We start from the raw sequence: 17,534 nt of genomic DNA, 5'->3' as shown, positions 1-17,534 counted from the left end.
CTGACCGTTAACACAGCACGAAGATGTGAAATCAAGCCTCCGGCCACTGCCTGCTCCCACGGTCTGGATCTGCCAGCTCAGATTCAGGGCTTGCGGGGGGCCGTGCCCGCCCTGCCTGGCCCTGGCCTGTCTCCCAGGCAGCAGCTGGTTGCCGCCTGGCTGAGCTGCAGCTGTCCCCACTTGCATGATCCTCCCTGGAGGCTGTTACAACCCTGTTCTCAGCCCCCACCCCAAAGGGATCAGCTTCCCAGAGCTCTGAGCCTGGAAACTTACTGGGCTCCATCTTGGCAGTGTCAACTGCTCCTAACCCTGAACCTTAGGGCAGGCAGGGAGAGGCCAAAAGTGGTCCCAGACTTTCTGCTGCCTGGTTCCCACGAGCTCTCTGGGAGTGGAGGCTGCAAATGTATTTAGGCTTCCAGAGACCAGTGTAAGAATTTAAGAATAGAGACAAAGAGTTGGCTCATTGCTTAAGAGCACCTGTAACCCACCCCCAGGGTTTGATTCCCAGCACCAATATTATTTGTAATTCCAGTTCCTAGTCAGCCAACATCCTCCTCTGATTTCCATGGGCACTGGATACACAGACACATACATGCAGGCAAAGAAACACATAGGTAAAAGAAAACAAAAATAAGATAATTGGCTTCCTGTATGAACACCATACATTATAACCAAACGTTCTGACCGAGACATGTTTCCAAATTCAGTCTCCCTTTAGAGATGTCCAGTCAGTGACAGTCCTGTCACCATTCCAGCTGCCACCTTGAGACCAATTCCTTGGGTTTGCCTGGGTCATGAGATGATTGGGAGGTTGTGAAGAGCTGCAGATCGAAAGCCCCAGGGCCCACAGTTCCACCGCTGGCCCGTGGTGACTCTTGAGTCACCTGATGGTCCCTCAGCACAGCTTTACCACAGAGAAGCTGTTTTGCCCTCCGTGAAACCAAGGAATGTGTCTAATACAGTATGGCCCACTTCTCGTCCAAGCTACTAAGGAAGGAGACTGAAGAAAGGATAATCTGTCGAATTCAAGAATTAGGGGGTGGGGCTGGAGAGATGGCTCAACAATTAATTAGAGCACCCAAAGCGCATGAGGAGGACCTGAATTTAGTTCCCAGGGCCCTCTATGTGGGACTTACAACTGGTTCTAACTTAAGTTCTGGCCTGAGCTGACACACTGGGTTCTCAGTAGGCCCTGTGCATATCAGAGCCCAGAACTCGTTTGCTCAGAGTCACAGGGACAGCTTCTGCCTGATCATTCCTGGGTTCCAGGAGCGATAGAACACAGTGAGACTGTCTTAGAGAGGAGAAGAAAGACTCCCCTCAGAAGGCTGAGCAGGTGGATCAGCTAGAGTCGGAGGTCAGCCTGGGGTAAAGGAACAGACCTTGTCTCCAGAAAAAAATAAAGTCAGGAATGGTGGGTTCAAGTCTGTAATCCCCACACTCAGAGTGCCTGAGGCAAGATCACCTCAGAATTGAAGCCAGCCTGAGCTACAAGGTGAGACATGGTCTTTAAAAAGAACAATGACTAAAATCAAAGCAGGCCAGACATGATGGCACATGTCTGGAACCCTACAACTGGAAGGCAGATCAGTGAGTTTGGGCTAGCCTGATCTACACAGTGAGGTCCAGGAAAGCCAAGGCTAAGGAGGAAAACCTTGTAGCAAAAACCAAACCAACCGACCAATAAAAAGGACTCAGATTTGATTACCAGTACTGTGAAGACAGGACAAAACGGAAAACAGGGTTCCATAGAATAGCTGAACAGACACCCCAAGTTCTCCACAGGCCCTGTGTATATCAGAGCCCAGAACCAGGTTGTGTGATAGGAACAGCTGCAGCCTGGCGGTTTCTGGGGTCCAGGAAGGCTTGGCTTGGCCTGCCAATGTTCCTGGTACGCACACAGTTGCTGGGGCTGTCTCACATTCCTGACGTCCCATGTCAGGACACAGATGCTGCTAATTCCCCTGTGCAAGCTTTGCCGCTCCTCTAGCCTGCCCTCCATAGCCGGCTGGCTCTATGCCTCATGGCAACAGCTGAGACCTGGCCCCTTAGTCTGTCCCGGTTCTGAGAAGCTTCCAAGCCTCTGAACAGCCCTGGGCTCCTCTCCAGCAGGCCACTGGCAGACTCTGCTGAGAGGGACAGACAGACAACACTCTGATCTGGGAGGCTCCAGCCCACGTATGTATGTACGTACGTAAGTACGTGAAGCTGACATGAACACCTGGGAGGAAGAGTCTGTGGTAGGAGGGGTAGCACCCTGGCCAGTTGGCTTCTCTGAGCCTGTTTCCCTGCCTGTAACAGGAATGGTGACACCTGCCAACCAGAGCCTGAATGCTTAGTAAACAGCGGCTGTTATTGCATGGTGATTAAGACAGGACCTCTAGGGCAGGGCTGCCTGAGCTGTGGTGGGGCTGGGGTGCTGGCCCATTCCCTTCTCTCTGGGCAACCCTTCCAGGAAGGCATTCCCTGAGGGGGACACTGAGGTGCAGGAATTGGAAGTAATTGGCCCGTATCACATAGGACAAATAGGGGAAGTGGGTGGTCAAGATCAGCCTCAGCCTCAGTCAGGCTGGAGGTGAGCCTACAGACAACTTACTCAGACCCTGGTTCTCAGGACAGTGTCCTGTGTCCTCTCCTGATGCTCAGACTAAACCTGTGTTGTCCCCATGCAGGGACTCACTACTGGGAAGGGATGCCCCAGGCTGGGGGTTTAGCTCAGCTGATAGTTCTTGCCTAGTAAGCCTGAGAGCGGGGATTCCCTCCCCAGTGCCCACACAAACCTCCTCACAGTGGCTCAGTGACTCTCAGCACTGCCATGGCTTTCCCGTCCTCTCAGCCCCACAAGTGCTGAGAGTCACTGAGCCACTGAACCACTGAACCACTGTGAGGGGGTTTAAGCGGGCACTGGAGCAAGCCACCTTACCTGTGAGCCATCTTACTGGGACATCTCTACAACTCCTCCTAGGTTTTTCTTAAGTAGCAAATTTGAAACTTTGGCATATGTTACAATGACCTAGAGGGTTTGGGTTGCTGGAGCCCACCCCAGGAATGCTCCTGGAAAGGTAGGAACCAGGATTTTGGGCAACCACAATTTCTGACCCGCTATACGTACATGTTTTAAACAGTTTTTGAGAGCCCGCTACTCGTGTGTGTGTGCTCACCCACAGCAGTAACCCCAGCACGGGGTGGAAGTGAAGGCAGAAGGGTCAGAAATACAAGATCTTCCTCAACCAGGAAGAAAGCCCATACCCAAAGCCTGGCATGGTGGCACACACCTTTAATCCCTGCACCCAAGAAGCACAAGCAGGCACATCTCTGAGTCTAAGGCTAGCCTGCTCTACATGGTGATTTACAGGACAGTCAGAGATACACAGTGAGACTCTGTGTCTAAAAAAGGAAAAAAAAACATAAAAGGTAAAAAGAAAGGAAGGGAGGGAGGGATGGAGGAAGAGAGGAAGGGAGAAAGAAAGAAAGGAAGAAAGAAAGAAAGAAAGAAAGAAAGAAAGAAAGAAAGAAAGAAAAAAGAAAAAGAAAGAAAGAACAAGGCCAGCCTGGGCAACATAAGACCCTATCTCAAAAAAAAAAAAAAAAAAAAAAAAAAAAAGCAAAGAGGGTCTAAGGAACTTGTTTAGTGAGACAAGTGCTTGGTAAGCAAGCATGAGGACCTGAGTTCAAATCCCAAGCATGCATAGTCAAAGGCAGGCAGCAGACAGGAGGATCCCCAGGAGTTGCTAGCTGCCAGCCAAACTCCATGTTGAGCAGAAGACCCTGTCTCAAGTGACTAATCAACCAGTGATAGACCAGGGTACCTCTGCCCTCTACAGACACTTGTATAGGTGTACACCTGAGCACGACCCCCCACCCCAACAAAACAACCTAAGCCTGGGGCTAGAGTGCTAGCTCATCTCATGCAAGGGCCTGGGCCTCATCACAGGCACACCAAGACTTCAGTAGCAAGCAACCCCTTCCTCCCACCCTCTCTCCACATCCCTGTCCCTTGCTTATGTAACCCTTGATCCAATTATTACCATTAATACCCCTAAATCCTAACCCAAGGCACACATGGCAAAAATGGGCACAGTGAAATGGCGTGAAGGAAGGGGCAGAGGTGACCCATTCCCAGGCCTAGGCACCATCACACGTGTATGGGCAAGCCCATACATACAGTTTCCCCTGCTCACCACCTCCCACAGGACTGGAACTCTAACTGAGAGCCTCCCTGTCACCTGCTGTGGGATTTGGCCTAATCTGGGAGTATGTGTATGAGGCAGCTGCAGCTCTCCCCTCCAGAGGAAACATCCTTTTTACTCCCTTACAAGGGAAATCTGATCTTCATTGGCACCTGGGCTCCATGGCTGAAGCCCGTCCCCAAGAAGCAACAGAGGATGGGGCATGAAATCAACAACAGCTGAACATGACCGGCTTTGCCCCACATCCTTTCTAGCCCCATCAGCATTCACATTCCTTAGCACCAGCTTGTTCCAGGTCCTCTGGTGCCAGGCTACATTGCCCTTTTGCTGGTGTCAATCCATCAGCCTGACCTGGCCTTGAGGCTATGGCTTGTGCTCTTTGTAGCTCTGGAACCTCCAAGTCACCGGAGTATACCCCAGAATTGAACTGTGTCCCCTCCCTTCCAGAAACATACTTGTCCTGATCTCACAGCATAGCCTAGGCATTCCACATCTGCACACAACTGCACACAACCGCACCCACTGATGCCTATCTCACCCAAAGCGGGGTCTCATGGGACTCACCTCTGTGATCTCTGGCCCCATGAAGAGCAGACCATCCTGAAGCTTTTCAAATGACCTGACAGGCTGGGTATCAAGGCTTCTGTCAGGGAGATCCTTTGGGTAGACCCTGTCGTTCAGTAGTGAAGGCAGGAGAGGAAGGATGGCAGGAGGGAGACAACTATACCCATAGAGAACAGCAATGCTGCTTCCGAAATGGGGCACAGAAACCAGATGTGCTATGCATGCCTGTGATCTGAACACGCAAGACACAGAGGTGAGAACACCAGGAGTTTAAGGCTAGCACAGCTACAGCAAGCTGCTGGCTCTCCTGGAGCCAGGCTAGAGTTCAATTCCGGATCCTCTTGCCTCTGACTCTCTAGTGCAAGAATTTCAGGCCTGCACCACCATGCCCAGGTCTCACAGAGGAACCCAGGCCTCTCAAAGCAATTTTTTTAAAGGAGGTGTTTATTTATTTTATGTATGTGAGTACACTGTCACTGTCTTCAGACACACCAGAAGAGGGCATCAGATCCCATTATAGATGGTTGTGAGCCACCATGTGGCTGCTGGGAATTGAACTCAGGACCTCTGGAAGAGCAGCCAGTGCTCTTAACCGCTGAGCCATCTCTCCAGCCCTCAAAGCAATCTTTCTGCCTCAGCTTCCCGAGTGCTAAGATTACAGGGATCGGACCCCACGCCCGCTCCCCACCCCCATTTTAATTTTAGCTGACCTGGAACCCACAGATATCTACTTGTTTATGCCTCCTGGGGGCTGAGATTACCGAGGTAAGGCTGAAATTGAACTTCCGCAAACTTTCAATCCCCCTGCCTCATCCTCTAGAATAGCTGGGATCACAAGCCTGCATTACCATTCGATTACTTTGCTTTCATGTCTTCAAATACAAGTTTAAAGAACTATGAACTGGACAACAAAGACGATGCTCAGCACGGAGGTTCCCAGCGTTCCCGATGCTGCGACCCTTTACCTCATATTGTGGTGAACCCCCCCCCAACAACCATAAAATTATTTCATTGCTGCTTCGTAACTGTAATTTTTTTACTACTGCTATAAATCATAATATAAATATCTGATATGCAGGATATTTCTAATCTATTCCTGTAAAACGGTCATTTTACACCCGGGGGTTGAGACGCATAGGTTGAAAACCAATGGTTTGGAGCCTTCAAAAAAGGGCTCCTCTGCTCAGATGAGGGTGCACACCCCAAATCCCAGTGCTCAAGAGGAAGGCGCAGGAGGCTCTCTGTGAGTCTGAGGCCAGCCTGGTCTACGGAGTTCCAGGCTAGCCAGGAGTACACAGTGAGGCCTTGTCCCAAACAAAAACAAAAAAGAACTGTTGTAAATATCCTGATAGCAGATGTAAGGGATTGTTGTAGAAGTCCTCAGAGCTGATGCAGTTTAGTGAGGTCTTTGTGCTCAGTCTATGTATGAGAAGAAAGGAGGGAAGGGAGGAATGGGAAGAAAACGTCTTTTCGGGACTGTTAGGAAATGACCGAAACCTTATACCTCAGAGTGGAAAAGCCAAGGTGCTGGGATGTAGCTCAGTTGGTAGAATGCTTGCCTAGTGTGCACAGAGTTGTGGGTTCGGTTCCTACCCCTGCATAAACAAAAGCATGTGAACTCCAAGTGGGTATTCGCAGTGGTTTTTAACTTGGGAATAGTAATGACAGCCACAGGAGGATCATGAGTTCAAGGCCACCTTCGCCTACATAAGGCCCTGTCTCAGGCCAGAGAGTTGATTTACCAGAGAAAGGCATTTGTGAGCTAGCCTCATCACCTGAGTTCAGTTCTCTGGGACTCATGTTGTGAAAAAAAAGAGTCCAGCTCCAATAAATTATCATCTGACCTTTATGTACACATACCTGCTTACACAACACATAAAGTTTTAACTAATGATGATAAAGGTTTCAATAATGATGACAATGATCCGGTCCCAAAACACCAAAAAAGAAAGAATCAGGGGCTGGGTGTGATGGCTTATGCCTATATTCCCAGTGGTTAAAAGACTGGGAGAGGGGCTAGAGAGATGTCTCAGTGCTTAAGAGCACTGACTACTCTTCCAAAGGTCCTGAGTTCAAATCCCAGCACCACATGGTGACTCGAAACCATCTAGGACCAGATGCCCTCTTCTGGTGTGTCTGAAAACAGCTACAGTGTACTCACATAAAATAAATGAGTAAATCTTAAAAAAAAAAAAAAAAAAAAAAAAAAAAAGACTGAGACAGGAGGATCCCTGTGAGTTGAAGGGTAACTTGGGCTACAAAGTGAGTTCCAGGTTCAATTTTATCTCAAAACCAAACAAAAAGAAAAGGAAGGAAATACAAGCCCAGTTACTGATGCCTCTGAGGAGGTGGCCTCGGTGCCCATCCTGAGGAGTGAGTAGCTAAGCAGAGTAAAGTGTGAGGATGTGAGCAAACCAAACCGCCCCCATGCGCTCCCAGCAGTGTTCCTTCAGTCACTGGGCAGGCAGTGAAGATGGCCTGGCCCCAATGAAATAAACAGCCCAGCCAGGAAAATACTGACCCTGATTTCACAGAGCCCTGAAGGTCAATCGCTTGACAGCCCTGCAGGACAGATGGCAGGAAGGCTCTCGAGAAAGAGCTTCATGAGGGAATCGGATCCGAGTTACAGACCAGTGCCTGCAGAGTCTTGAGAGAGTTGGAGGGAGACCAGGAGGTCTGAGGAGCTCCAGGCCACTTGTGGACAGAGTGAAAGAGAACATGGCATCAGATGAAACTGTGTACCAGGTCAGTGAAGAGACCCAGAGAGCCCAGTGAGGTGGTTGTTTATGGCTAGAGACACAGCTGGGAACTGGGGCACGACTTCCTCTGGGGACAAAAACAAGGAGCCAGCGAGTGTCTATAGAACCACAACTCACTTCCTTTCCCAGCCCCTGGCCTGAGACCTGTACCCCCCCGCCCCCTCCCCGCATCCCTAGGCTCCAGCTTTGGACCAGGAGTTTCTAAGTCAGGTAAAGAACTTGCTGAAAGGGAGCTTTTAATCCCAGAGCCCCTAAGGTAGAGGCAGGAATCTCTCTGTGACTAAGTGTGAGGCTAGCCTGGTCCACACAGTGAGTTCTAGGCCATCCAGGGCCACAGAGACCCTGTCCAAAACAACTTGCTAATAGGGGTAGGTAGGAGAGGCGGGGCGGGGCTGTGGGACAGCTCAGGATGACAGCACTTGCTCAACACCCACACACCAGTGTGTTTCAGGGGCAGACTGAGGGGCAGATGATGGTGAAGACAGAAAGATCCCAGACCCACGTGTTTTGCTAGGCCCTAAAAAAAGGAAGGAAGGAATAAAGAAAGAATATAGAGATCCACTCTGGTTCCATCATCCTGGGCTTTGCACCCCAGCTATCCCAAAAACACCACTCCAGCCATCCCTGCCTCTTTACCAGTCATTTTTAGGCACTTTCCCTACCACCACCACCATCACCCCCTACCCCCCTTTTCTTCTCCAGTCTCCGAGTTTATGAAGGCAATCAGAACAGAGTCAAGGGTGACATACTGGGATGTTGGTGCCACCTCCTGGTGGCCACAGGAAGTGCAGCATCTTGCTTTGGCCTGGTCCAGCAGCTGTTTGCACTGGGAACCTATAAAGCGATGTCATCTCCAGCTTGTGGTCATCAGGATATTCTTGGGGAACAGTTTTCTTTCAACTGTTTAAATTTATTGATCTTATTTCATGTATATGAATGCTCCATCTGCTTGCATGTCTGCGTGCTTTGCAGAAGTCGGACAGGATCGTCCGATCACCTAGAATCAAACCCGGGCCCTCAGCAAGAGCAGCAAGTGCCCTTAATCACTGAGCCCTCTCTCCATGCTCAGGGGGAACTGATGAGCAATTGCTTCTACTCAAAACCCTTCACTGACTTCAGGATTTGGGTCCATGCCCCTTAACGTGACCCAGAAATCTCAGTTCCCCCATAGAGCTATGTGTTTGAATGCTTGGCCTATAGGGTGTGGCACTATTAGGAGGTGGCCTTGTTGAAGTGGGTATGGCCTTGTTGGAGCAAGTCTGTCAGTGGGGGCAGGCTTTGATGTCTTCTATGCTCAAACTACACCCAGTGTGGCACAGTCTCCTGCTTCCTGGGGAACTCTCAGCTCTGTCTGTATGCCTGTTATGTCCGCCTGGATGCTGCCGTGCTTCCCACCATGATGATAACGAACTAAACCTCTGAAACTGTAAGCCAGCCCCAATTAAGTGTTTATCTTCGTAAGAGTTGTTTTGCTCGTGGTTTCTTTTCACAGCAATAAAACCCAAACTGAGACAGTGAGAGAAAGTGTCTCAGACAGCAAGAACAGCAAGTGTAAATGCCAAGGTATCTCCAAAGAGCCAGAGGAAGCCAAGGACTGGAGAGGAACCCTGAGCTGCCGGAACTGTGCCAACAGATCTCAGGGGCCTTGGGGAGAGGTTGAGTATCCGATGAAGGATGGAAAGTGAGGTTTTCAGCAGCAAATGTCATGATTGCACATATTTTTGGAAAGAGTCCCGTGGAGCTGCCGGGTACAAGCAGAGCAAGCAGTTCTAGGTAGAGCTGGCAGGGGCTCATGGGAGGTAGATGGTGGAGGAGTGGGTTCTTGAGACCTTACACCAAACTGGTCCTGTATGTGTTAGGGTTCCCAACCTCTGGCTTTAGCTTTCCCGGGGCCAAGATAAGGGTCAGGCCTCTACCTGACCTCCTTAGGGGAAGTCTTCTAACTTGTGTGTGCTATGCCCACCCTGGAGGCATCCCATGCCTACCCCACCCCACCAACATCCACCCTTCCAACTCTTGGTAGGAAGCTGATACCTGCCAACCTACTTCACAGAGGAGGAAGCTTAGATGCAAAGGTGGGGAGCCAGCCACCAGAGGAAGAGGTGAGCTTTGAGCCAGGGCCTCTGTGCTTTCCCACCATCCCAGTTATAGGCACGACCAGTGTGCTCTCCTGCAGGATGGGGACATATCAGTTTCTCACTGCTGTGACAAAAGCAACTTAAGGAGGAAAGGGTTTGTCCAAGCTCACGGTGGGAGGGTACAGTCCCTGTGATGGTGACAGCACAGCGACAGGAACATGGTTATATGGCATCCACAACCAAAAAGCATCAGAAGATGAACTCCAGTGCTTCTCACTCGCCATCTTTCTGGAAGCCGCTCTGGAGACAGGCCTAAGGATGCATCTTCATGGAGTTAGGTTGATGTTGTGAAACAGTTTTCTTCAAGATTGAAACACTCCACCCTGCAGGGAAGATCCTTTCTTTCTTTCTTCTTCTTCTTCTTCTTCTTTTTTTTTTAATAGAATAGAGTTTATTTAGGACATGGGGAGGGGAGTTGACAAAGTAGAGATAGAGAAAAGCAGACAGACGAGAGAGAGAGAGAGAGAGAGAGAAAGAGAGAGAGAGAGAGAGAGAGAGAGGAAGAGAGAGGAAGAGAGAGGAAGAAGGAGGAGGAGAGGCCAGCTATGAGCACTTGGAGAGAGATGGGGGGGTGTTTGGGGAGCGAGGAGGAAAAGGGTAAGGGAGGAAGAGGAGAGAACAAAAGAAGAGCGCAAAGGAAGGGAAGATCCATAAACAGGGTGGGGTGGGGTGGGGGAAGGGACAACTAAAAAATAGCTTCAGGAACTCCCTGAAAGCAGTCAGGTTTACTTGGCTCCTGTGGTGGTTTACGCCCATAGACTCGCAAGTTTGAGGAGATGTGGCCTTGTGGGCAGAAGCGTGTCACTGCTGGGGAGGGATGTGAGGTGTCCTATGTTCAAGCTACATCCACTGACAGTCCACTACTGCTGCCTGCAAATCAAGATGTAGGGCTCTCAGCTTCTCCAGCACCTTATCTGTTTACCTGCATGCTGCCATGTTTCCCACCATGATAATGAATTCAACCTCTGAAACTAAGCTAGACCCAGTTCAATGTTTTCCTTTATCCTTCACAGCAATGAAATCCTGAGACACTCCTCCCTGCCAGAGGAAACAATAAAAGCTGAGGGCCCCTCTCAGGATGAGGGAAGCTGAGCTGTAAAGACCAGACTGGAGAGATGTTCCCAGCAACCACAAGGTGTGCCCAGAAGAGGGCGTCGGATACCAATACAGATAGTTGCAAGCTACCATGTGGTTGCTGGGAATTGATTGACGCCATCTCTCTAGGTTTTAAGACCCTCACCCTAGCTGCCTGGAAGCTGCCAGGCTCCTGCCTTGATGACAATGGACCGAACTTGTAAACCGGCCCCAGTTAAATGTTGTCCTTATAAGAGTTGCCTTGCTGGCCTGGAAAGAAAGGCTGTTGGGCTGGGGAGATGGCTCAGTGGTTAAGAGCACTGACTGCTCCTCCAGAGTCTAGAGTTCAATTCCCAGCAACCACATGGTGGCTCACAACCATCTGTAATGGGATCTGATGCCCTCTTCTGGTGTGTAAATCGTTAAATAAATTAATTAAAAGAAAAAAAAAAGGCCATTATTATGCTGCTCCAGGTCAACCGAGACTTTACTACCGACAGCAGCATACAGTCCAACAACTAGTTCCAGTGTCCCGGCTTTTAGCATCCCTTACTTCTGCTCCTGCAGGCTCCGTGAGTGCACAAGCTAGTTTGCTTGGACCTCTACCTCTTCTTTCTTCTTCTGCGCTTTCGCTTCTTCCTGCGCTTTCACTTCTTCCGCCACTTTCCTCTCGCGGGCACAGGAATTTCAAAGATGGCGCCAAGGCCGAGCCAAGCCTAGTTTTTATGAGGGGCCACTAGATTCTAGAGTCCTAAAAGGCACATCAAATGCCCTGAGCCCAGAGGCTATCTACTCTCTTCTCAATAGCGACAGCTCAGGGTTTGGGAGCCAGGAGATGCCAGACAGAAGAGCCCAGGGCTCCTTCCCTCTTGAGAACTCCTCTATGTAATTGCCTTGCTAAGTCACATGGGGGTGACAGTGCATCGTGGAAACTCTGCTCCCGTGAGTCAGCAAAAATGAAAACTAAGTGGGACTTAAGACTGTGGCTAAGAGCACTGACAGCTCTTCCTGAGGACCTGGGTTCAGTTCCCAGCACCCATGTGGTGGCTGCCAACTGTCTGCAACTGAACTGATACCCTCACCCAGACATACATGCAGGCAAAACACCAAAGCACATAAAATAAAAACTATAACAACAACAACAACAATAATAATAAGGCTGGAGAGATGGCTCAGTGGTTAAGAACACTGACTGCTCGTCCAGAAGTCCTGAGTTCAAAGCCCAGCAACCACATGGTGGCTCACAACCATCTGTAATGAGATCTGATGTCCCCTTCTGGTGTGTCTGAAGACAGCTACAATGTACTTATATATAATAAATAAATAAATCTTAAAATAATAATAAAACCTAAGCAGGAGCTATAGAGCTGGCTTATCAGGTAAAGATGCTTGCTGCCAAAACTGATGACCTAAGTTGAGTCTCTGGGACCCACATAGTGGAAGGACAGATCATCAGTCTCCCAAAAGCTGCCCTCTGACCTACACTGATGCACTCCTGCCCCCCCCCAAAAAAAAGATTTAAATAAATGTTTTGTTTTTACAAAGTATTAGTGCCTTTAGGTGACTCCAAGATCTACTGAGAATTCTTACCACTGTGAGAGACAATCTGTTCAGATCCCCAACTGACAAGTCAGATAACCTGCCCAAGATCACCTAGGCAGAATGTGAACCTGGTAAGAGTTTCTCAACCCAACTGCAGCATCTTCTGATCCAAAGCTCACAATCCTTCGCCAGCTTCTGGCAACTGTCTTCGGGGCTGAGCTGCTTCCGATGGGCTGGCAGAGCAGAGTTCTTCCTGGGGAGAGACATGTTTCCACAAGAGGTGGAGTGAGGGACTGTGTACCTCTGCCGTAGAAAGGTTGGTCTGAGGGATGAAATTGTTGTTTTCCCTCAGAGTTTTGTGTATGTATATAAATGTGTACACACACACACACACACACACACACACACACACAATGTATATATATTGTAGGCTTTAAAGTAGTGGTTCTCAACCTTCCTAATTCTGCAACTCTTTAATATATTTCCTCATGTTGTGATGACTCCCAACCATAAAATTATTTTTTTAAAGAAATACTTATTTTACATATGTAAGTACACTGTCTCTGTCTTCAGACACACTAGAAGAGGGCATCAGATCCCATTACAGATGGTTGTGAGCCACCATGTGGTTGCTGGGAATTGAACTCAGGATCTCTGGAAGAGCAGCCAGTGCTCTTAACCACTGAGCCATCTCTCCAGCCCATAAAACTATTTTCATTGCTGCTTCATGACTGAAATTTTGCTACTGCTATGAGCAATAAATACTGGACATGCGGGATAGCTGATATGCGACCACTGTGAAGGGGGTCCTTTGATCCCCTTGCTCTACAGTCTGAATTCTGGGGCTATTCTAACTTCAAAGAACAGATACTCAGAGGGCACTAGCTAAACACTTTCAGCCAAACATTATGCCATATTTATTTATTTATTTACTTATTTATTTATTTACATATTTATTTTTGGCTGCTGGGGATCAATCCAGAACCTTGTACATGTTGAGTGAGGCTTATGCAACAGGGTGCAAACTCGGCCCCAAGCACTCCTTTTGAGACAGGGTCTGGCTATCCAGACCTTGCTGGCCTAGAACTCACCTCAAACCCCACAGATATCTGACTGCTTCTGCCTCTCCCAGAGACACCACGCCCAGCTCAGCATCCAAGCATTCCTTATCAAGTATTTACTACACTCATTTGTGCTGTTACAAGAGGCCAAAAGTCAAGCAACTAACATGCATCATAAATATGTACTGAGATATATTATAAACAGAAACATGGCTTTAACTACTGGCACTGAGGATGGAGCCCAGGGCCCAGCGAGTGCTATACAGCTGAACTACACCCCCAGTCCTCAACACTTACTGAATACATGATTTAATTGAACCTGTATCCGTGAAACATTCAGGGCACACTCCCCACCCCTACTCCAGGAAAGCTGGGTCTGGGACTTCTGGGAGAACACTTCCGGTTGACGGGAGGTCATGGTAGGGAAGTGAAGGCATGCCAATCTCATGGAAACCTCACCTGAGAGGGGATCAGAGGAAGCTAGGAAGCCCTGGAAACCCCACTGTTTTTAAAGTCAGTGTTGCTGGAAGAGAAACAAAGGTTCTCAACAGTCAGCAGATTCACCACTGTGGCAGTTATCCGGGATCTGGAGCCAGATTACAGCGGGGACAAAGGCCGCCTTGAGGGAAGGGCAGGAGAAGGGAAAAGAGGCTGGGCCTGGAGCCGGTTGTTTAAAAAAAAAATGGGGGTGGGGAGAAGATTGCTGGAGGCGGGGGGGGGGTGGGGGGTGGGGGGGTGGGGGGGTGGGGGGGAGGGAGAAAGAGGAAGAGGGGTAAGAGTTGGTACTCTGGCGGAGCAAGAGGCACAAAAACTCAAAGAAGCAGGAGGTCAGGCAGTGGGAGCCCAGGACCCTCCTGTGGGAGCGCTGCTGTCAGGGAGTTGTAAATCCTGATAGATGGGCACCTAGCGACAGCTGGATCCGGAGCATACTGGACAGGACAAGAATTGACCGTCTTTTCCTGGCTCCGCCCAGCTAGCAAAGCTCACCTTTTCCCTAGGCTTCTCATCCCGCACCAACGTCAAGGCCTTGGCCGGGGTGGCCGCCGATTGGCCCGTGGCAGCCATGTGACAAAGGCGAGTCTGAGCCACCCTCCCCGGAATGCAGTCCACGTGCGGCCGGTGCGGCCGCTGCGGCCGCGTGGTGGTGTCCACGGCGTTATCGCGGGTTTGCAGGGCGAGCTACTGGGGATCGGAGACTCAGCCTCCCCCGGTCCTCTCCCACTGGCTGGAAGAAACGTCCCCAAACTTGGTGTCAGGACCCCGTGTCTTTTTGCTAAGTCTCACACGGTTCTCAGTTACCATTCCACCTCTTCACTGATCCAACCAAGGTTGTGTTTTAAACTGGATGCGGTACCTCACTCAGGCCTGAACTCACTGACCAGACAGTATGCAGACAGCTCAAGGCCAGCACTGACTACACAGTATGGAGACTCTTAAAAAAGGGGGCAGGGGGGTGATGGAGAGATGGCTCAGTGGTTAAGAGTACTGACTGCTCCTCCAGAGGTCCTGAGTTCAAATCCCAGCAACCGCATGGTGGCTCACAACCACCTGTAATGGGATCTGATGCCCTTTTCTGGTGTGTCTGAATTATATATAATAAATAAATAAATCTTAAAAAAAAAAAAGAAGTAAGAAGAGACAAGGAGGGAGGAAAAAGGTAGTATTTTATTTAGATTTGGGGGGATTAGTTCAGCTTCTAAGGGGTGAGCATGAAGATCTGAGTTCTAGTTGTAGAACCCAACTAAAAAGCATAGTGATCTCTAGTAATACTGAAGGGGGGGGGGGTGCTGGCTTGCCAAGGAGCTCAGGTCCAAGTTGAATGACTCCTGAGGGGTGACTTGAAGTACTCTGGCTTGCACTTAGAAGTGTACACAACTTACACACATAATAATAAAGTAATAATATAAAGAAATAAAGTAGTGTTTTAGGTCTGGGGGTGTGTGGCTAGGAACCTATTAGTTATGATTCCCAACAGTATAAAAAGTAAATAAATAGCATTTTAGGGACTGGGAGGCAAGCATGAAATGAACTGCCAATCATATAGCCTAGGGCAGATCTTCGGTTTGGTTGATCCTCAGATTCCCTATGTATAAAAAAGGATTACCCAGAGCTGGTAAGATGGCTCAGTGGACTAAGACACTTGCTGCCAATCCAGTGACCTGAATTCACTCTCTGGGCCCACACAGTAGAAAGAAGGTTCGACTTCTACTAATCTTCTGACTTCCGCAAAGACAGCTCTGCACAAACCTGCCCACAAACCCACACTCACATCCATGTGTAAAATAAATTCAGAGCTAGGGGACTGGAGTAATTGTTCAGAGGTTAAGAATGGTTGTTGTAGAGGGTGGGGGTTGGGTGTGTGTGCTCCCCTTTGATTTCAGCACACAGGAGGCAGAGGCAAGTGAATCTCTGTGAGTTCTAGCCTGATCTACAGAGTGAGTGTCAGGACAGCCAGGGTCCTGAATCCCCCACACACTCTGTCACCCCACCCTCCAAAAGAGTAGTTAGTGCTCCATCACAAGCATCAGTCAGAGTGCTCACAAAGACCTGTAACCCCAGCTCCAAAGATCTGATAGGGATCACATATGTGCATATGCACTCACACAAGTAAGAAAGATTGTGTGTGGTGGTGTGTGTGTGTGTGTGTGTGTGTGTGTGTGTGTACATAGAGGCCAGAGGTAGATGTCCAGGTATCTTCTTCTATTACATGCCAATTTTATCTTCTGAGACACTGTTACTCAGTTGCCCTGGACCTTTCTGTTTTAGTAAGGCTGGCTGGTCCATGAATCTCCAGGATTTGCTTGTCTCTGTCTTCACTTGGCAGGATTGGCAGCGAGGGCTTTTCACTGCTGCGCCATCTCTACAGCTCCTCTAGTTCCTTGTTGTTTGTTGGGATTTTGTGGTTTGTTTTTTTGTTCTGTTTTGTTTTTTGAGACAGGGCTTCTCTGTGTTCTCTGGTTTGGCTGTCCTGGAACTTGCTCCATAAACCAAGCTAGCCTCAAACCCAGCTCTGCTTCCTGAGTGCTGGGATTAAAGGAGTGTGCCACCACCACCCCACTTAAATCTTTAATTTTTATTGGTCTGTATCAACAAAGTTGGAGCCACAGTGTCATTTTGATTTTGCATGATTGTTGAATGTCTAGCACCTTAGGCTCTGGGTCAAACACAACTGGGCTGAGAAAGGTCCCATTGTGAACCAGCAAGATGGGCTGAGTGGGGAAAGGTACTTGGTATCAATCTGGCTGTCTTAGTCACTGTTCTATTGTTGGGAAGAGACACCGTGGCTAAAGCTATTCTTATAAAAGCAAGTATTTAGTTAGAAGTTTGCTTACAGTTTCAGAGAATTAGCCCCTTATCATGGCAGGAAACATGGTGGCACAAAGTCATGGGGATGTTCACATCCTGGTCTACAGGTTGACAGGCAGAGAGAGAGAGTGGGGGTGGGGGGGGGAGACTGAGCCCTGACATGGTCTTTTAAAATTTCAAAGTCTGGGCTGGAGAGATGGCTCACTGGCTGCTCTTCTAGAGAACCTGAGTTCAATTCCCAGAACCACATGGTAGCTCACAACCATCTGTAATGGGATCTGATGCCCTCTTCTGAAGACAGCTAGAGTGTACTTATATATAACAAATAAATAAATCTTAAAAAAAAAAAAAAAAAAAAAACTTCAAAGCCCACTGCCAAAGACACACAGCCTCCAACAAGGCCGCACCTTTTCCAACAAGGCCACACCTCCTAATCCTTCTCAAACAGTCGTCAAAAACACTTTTACTAACTGATGACTATGCATACAAATATATAAGCCTCTGGAAGTCATTCTAAAACTGCCACACCTAACACTCTGATTAGATACCACAGAGACTGATTGATAAGAGAGAACCAATTTTTTCAAGTTGTCCTCTGACCTCTCTACATGTGTGTGCCTACACACACACACACACAGACATACACATATACATACAAGCACACTAGATCAATCAGTGTAGTTTGAAACATAAAGAAAGGTTCCCCTGTTCTTCACTTCTGCATTAGCAAGTTTGATGTCCAGCTAGAGTACCTCGGAAACACATTAAAAGAAAGCCAAATGCTATGCTTGTGAATTTCCAGAAACCTTTAGACACCTGGGCAACTGTTCCCAGAAGACTAGACAATATGGATGAAGAAGACTAAACCCATCCGTGGGTTGAAGTGATCTTCCCAGAGGC

The sequence above is a fragment of the Micromys minutus genome (genome assembly GCF_963924665.1).
Source record: "Micromys minutus genome assembly, chromosome: 1".
Lineage (NCBI taxonomy): Eukaryota > Metazoa > Chordata > Mammalia > Rodentia > Muridae > Micromys > Micromys minutus.
Note: the sequence above shows the minus strand (reverse complement) of the source record.